This window comes from Colobus angolensis, unplaced genomic scaffold, assembly GCF_000951035.1.
Source record: "Colobus angolensis palliatus isolate OR3802 unplaced genomic scaffold, Cang.pa_1.0 Scaffold245, whole genome shotgun sequence".
In the NCBI taxonomy this organism is placed as follows: Eukaryota; Metazoa; Chordata; class Mammalia; order Primates; family Cercopithecidae; genus Colobus; species Colobus angolensis.
This window is the reverse complement of record NW_012115655.1, coordinates 1,807,965-1,812,953: the sequence shown is the minus strand read 5'-3', so window position 1 is coordinate 1,812,953 and position 4,989 is coordinate 1,807,965. Positions and strand designations below refer to the sequence as shown.

Genomic DNA, 4,989 nt, shown 5'->3' with positions numbered 1-4,989 from the left:
GGACAGTCTCCATCTCCTGATCTCGTCATCTGCCCGCCTCGGCCTCCTAAAGTGCTGGGATTACAGGCGTGAGCCAGCGTGCCCGGTCACAAATTTGAGATCTAATATTTTACATGACTTCTCTATGAATAAAAGCACGTAGTCAGTAGTTTATATTTACCTTAGTGGTGACACTAATTATTTACAGTGGCAGCATTTGGAAACCTCAGTTAAGAGTAAAGCCCATCTTTTTTTTTTTTTTTTTTGAGATGGAGTTTTGCTCCTGTTGCCCAGGCTGGAGTGCAATGGCGAGATCTCAGCTCACTGCAACCTCTGCCTCCAGGGTTCAAGTGATTCTCCTGCCTCAGCCTCCCAAGTAGCTGGGATTACAGGCGCCCGCTGCCACATCCAGCTAATTTTTGTATTTTTAGTAGAGATGGGGTTTCACCACGCTGGCCAGGCTGATCTTGAACTCCTAACCTCAGGTTATCCGCCTGCCTCAGCCTCCCAAAGTGCTGAGATTACAGGCGTGAGCCACCAAACCCAGCCAAAGCCCACTTTTAAAACATCAGTTTAGTAGTCTTTAAGATGTGTCAAACGTTGAAAAATTTTAACTCTGGGATGACAAATATAGGCAGAGTGCCAAACTCTTCAACTGAAAAAAGTTTGCTTAACTATTGTATTGTTTATTTTTTGAGACAGGGTCTCACTATGTTGCCCATTCTGTTCTCAAACTCCAGGGCTTGAGAGATTCTCCTGCCTCAGCCTCTGGAGTAGCTGGGATGACAAGCAAGCACTTAATGTGTTTTTAATAGGAGAAACAATAGCGGTTTTTAAATGTCAATAGTTGTCAAGTGGCTATATACTCTCTAGTTGTTTCAGTCACACCAGAAATAAATTATACAAAAATGCATTTTTCATATGTACACTTGTGAAGATACTTACTTACATTTTTCCATTATACAGTCCGTACCCAAATATTTATTGAAAAATGTGTCCCAAATTTCTAGGTAAGAGAAAAGTTTAGACAAAAACAACTGTGGTCACTTATTTGATAAATAGTATTTATTTTTCACAGGCTTGACCTCTGGGTTTTAATGAAATGGGAGAAAAACAAGGAAGTTAAAAAAAGGTTACCGAAAAAGCATTAAGGTTCAACAACCTGGACGAAAGCCAGGAAAGTATAGGTTAAAACTGGTAGTCAGCCCTAATTCAGAATATTATTTCTTCTTCCTGTTTAGAGACTTAAGTTGCTGGCTTTGTTTGAATAAGCAAGCCTTTACTGAGTGATGGTTTTACTTCTTCAAAAGTTTAAATGATTGCATTTTTTACTTATTTAAATACATTAAATACTCTCAATGCACAAGTGATGAGGCGGTTCTGATCACAGGAGCTGCTCATTCCGGTGTAACCATCTCCTCTGGAATTCTAAAGAATGCATAACCAATGGGAACTGTTCATATTCAATTCCTGCTTCATCCAGGGGAGCTCAAACTTCCTTCTACAAAAATGTATTAAGTCTCTGCCAGGCACAGTGGGTCACGCCTGCAATCCCAGCACTTTGGGAGGCTGAGGCAGGCGGATCACCTGAGGTCAGGAGTTCAAGACTAGCCTGGACAACATGGTGAAACCCCGTCCCTATTAAACATACAAAAACTAGCCGGGCGTGGTGGCGGGCGCCTGTAATTCCAGCTACTCGGGAAACTGAGGCAGGAGAATCGCTTGAACCCGGGAAGCGGAGATTGCAGTGAGCTGAGATGGCCTGAGTGACAGTGAGACCACTCCACTCCAGCCTGGGTGACCGAATGAGACCTTGTCTCAAAAACAAAACAAGTGTATTAAGTCTTGAGTGAATTCCTACATCTGCAGGAGAAGAAAATCTGAGAAAACGCAAATACCCTATTAACTCAAGAGAACAGAAAAACCATTTTCAACACACTATGGCTAAAAATGATTGGTCTTAATTACCGTCACCTTAATTTATAATTTTAAAATGACACAGTTGCAACCCACTTCTCAAACATTTTAAATTACCACGGGAATTAAAACATAGAAGTGTGTGACCTAGAATCCCTCAAACAAGGAAAACAACTCATCCAAGATGAGTATGGAAGAATCTTTACCTTTTAGGGGAGTATCTTTAAACTATCTTTTTTAAATAGTAGAAATCTGCTTTTAAATCTCAGCCAACAACAAGCAGATTTTAAATCTATTTTACAACCCTAATAAAAATCAACCTCTTAGCTGGTGGACCCAGTCTGTAGCTGCAAATACAAAGACGTGATTTTTGAAAAGCTGCCCACAAGAGCAAGTGATTAATCATTAAAATCCACTAAAATCAATTATGAACAGCCACTGCCTCAGGGGCGACCGCGGGGCCCCCTAAGATGTGGCACTGTGATCTATATTTAGCTATCTAAACACGTTTACAGAACTGGCAACAACGAATTCGCAGGACTTCCTGAGCACCACCCCGGCAGATAACGCGACACTTGTTAAAGGGTGTTAATTTTCCGGTCCTCGGAGGGCGGGCCACGGTTGCCGACCGCTGCGTGCCCAGAACTGCCTGCAGGATCAGGGAGCAGCCGCGGCAGCCACGGAGGCTCCCAGCCACCCGCAGCAGGGGCGGGAGCGCGCTCCGCCCGCATCCGCGCCGCCAGGCTCCACTCCGGCCGCAGCTGCAAGAGAAGCAAGAGCGCGCGCTCCCGCGCGTCCTACAGATCACCTTCAAGGGGGCGGGAAGAATGGCCCCGGACAGGCCCACCTAGTGACAATAAAAACTCGCCAATAAAAACTCGAACTCGCCCTCGGGTACCGCCCACAAGCCGCCGCAGGCGCCCAATCCCCGCCGCGTTAACAGTCTTCACCCGGGGTGTCCAGAACTTGGGGGTGGGTCCATTAGGAACTAAATTAAGACATCGAGTCCTGGAGTGGTAAGAAGGTGGGGAGGTTAGGCGGGGACTGCGCCGGCTGAATGCCCGCTCCCCCGCCCGCCCCGGCTCCCCGGGGACGGCCGCAGCTAGCTCGGTGTCGCGATCGTGGTAAACAAAGGCTCGCAGGGGACGGGGGCGGGGGTAACGGTCAGGTGACAGTGCCGAGCGCATTTCGCAATCGCTTTAATGGGGCTTCGCTGGCCCGCTGCCCCGGGAACCCCACCTTGACCCCGACATTCCTCCCGGACAGAACCGACAGTCGTCCCACCAAACGGGAAGGCTGGATTTGAGGCGGTCCCACTCCCCCGCACTTCCTGAAATAAAAAGCGGCGCCCCGTTCGCAGCCCATCGGCAACAAGCAGCACCCGTCTGCCCAGCCGCCACCCCCGGCGGCGCTCGGCCCCGCGGCGACTAGGCGACTGCACCTGCGGCTACCCCCAGTCCCGGCGGCCACCCCCTCCCACCTCGCCCTTGCCAGGCCGCGCCAGCCGCGCCACGGTTCCCGGCCGCAGTGCCAGGAGGCGCAGGCGCCCTCCCTCAGGGCTGTAGCTACCGAGCGGGGAGGAAGAACCCCCAGGGAGACCTGGAGGCCCCTCGCCTCAGATAGGGGCCCTGCAGCCCAGCTGCAGCCTCTCCGCAGACCGCCAATCTGGCTCCGAGAGGCCGGCCGCCGCTGGCTGCCCTCCCGCAGACACCCCGGTGGTCAGGACGGCTGCCGCCCCTCCGCCCCTGAGGACTCAGACTCCGGCCGGTTCCTCGCCTTTCGGCCGGTCCCGGAGCTGTCACCCCCGGTACCTCTCGGCGAAGGCTGGAAGCAGCCAGCAGCGGCGAACCCCGCGGTTCCTCAGCCGCCGGCGGCGCAGCGCACTCTCCAGCGCCGGCGTCTTCTCCAGCCACCAGTTTCTGCCGCAGCTCACAACAAAGGAAACATGTGACCCTCCGGGCCAAAACACTGAGCGTCACCGACCCCTGGCCAATCCGGGTGGGCGTCCTCCGCCTCGGGGAACCCCGGGAGATGTAGTTCTCGCTTCCCGGTGGCCTCCGGGGCCACCCGGGGCTCCAGCTATGGGGTGGGCGTCGGGCGCCCAGGAGGACTAGACCCACTCCAAGGGCTGCTGACTCAAAAACACTTTGTTTCAAGTAGAGATAGTTAAAAAAAATGCCTCTTGTGTAAGGAGCCGAGTGAGAAGCCAGAGTCGTTTGTTTCTTTCCCTCAAAGGCCCCTGCCACGTACCAAGGAAAAAGCCCGCGATCAGCCCCTTGGGCTTTAAAGCTTGGGTAGAAGCTTAGAGAGCTTTTTGTTTGACCCTTTGATAGATAATCGGAAATCAGGCCTGAGGGCCTGAAGGGTGGACGAAACTAAAACCCTAGTCCCTGGAAGGAGCAAGGAAAACCACCTCTTTTTTTTGATAAAGCTGTTAATGTCACTGGTATCAAATCCTAGGTTACCTTTTTATTTTAAACGCACAAGCACGTCGACCAAAGCTGTCACAAATCCCTGTTTTCCAAGGTAGATGGAGTCCCTAAAGGGCATTAGTTTGTCGTTTTGTGTCTGTAAGCTTTTTGTTTTGTTTTGAGACAGAATGGCGCTATCTAGGCTCACTGCAACGTCTGCCGAGTTCACGCCATTCTCCTTCCTTAGAGTAGCTGAGGCTACAAGCGCCCGCCAACACGCCCAGGTAATGTTTTGTATTTTTAGTAGAGATTGTGTTGGCCAGGCTGGTCTCGAACTCCTGGCCTCAAGTGATCCGCTCTCCTTGGCCTCCCACAGTGCTAGGATTACAGGCATGAGCCACTGCTCCCCGCCTGCAAGTATTCTTTTAAAGGATGAATATGCCTCCTGATTTTGCAACCATTTAACTAGTTTTTGGTTTCTGATACCAAATGAAAAAATCTCTATCTTCTACATGTCAAGAATACAGTCGGGCCGGGCGCGGTGGCTCAAGCCTGTAATCCCAGCACTTTGGGAGGCCGAGGTGGGCAGATCACGAGGTCAGAAGATCGAGACCATCCTGGCTAACACGGTGAAACCCCGTCTCTACTAAAAATACAAAAAACTAGCCGGGCAAGGTGGCCG

At 51.0% G+C, this 4,989-nt stretch overlaps 1 protein-coding gene across 2 annotated transcripts in view; it reads right to left on the bottom strand.

Annotated features, from left to right (window-relative positions):
- KLHL24 (kelch-like family member 24) overlaps positions 1–3,887 on the bottom strand; it is a 51,149-nt gene extending 47,262 nt beyond the window's left edge. Inside the window, exons 1-2 of one of the 2 annotated variants that reach the window (XM_011945804.1) lie at positions 3,662–3,832; positions 3,136–3,226 (exon numbers count right to left, since the gene is read on the bottom strand). The gene's annotated coding sequence lies outside the window, so the exon portion shown is untranslated. Of the gene's footprint in view, positions 1–3,135; positions 3,227–3,661 lie in introns of both variants that reach the window. The other variant, XM_011945803.1, reaches the window with a different exon arrangement.
- Between the last annotated feature and the right edge of the window lie 1,102 nt (positions 3,888–4,989).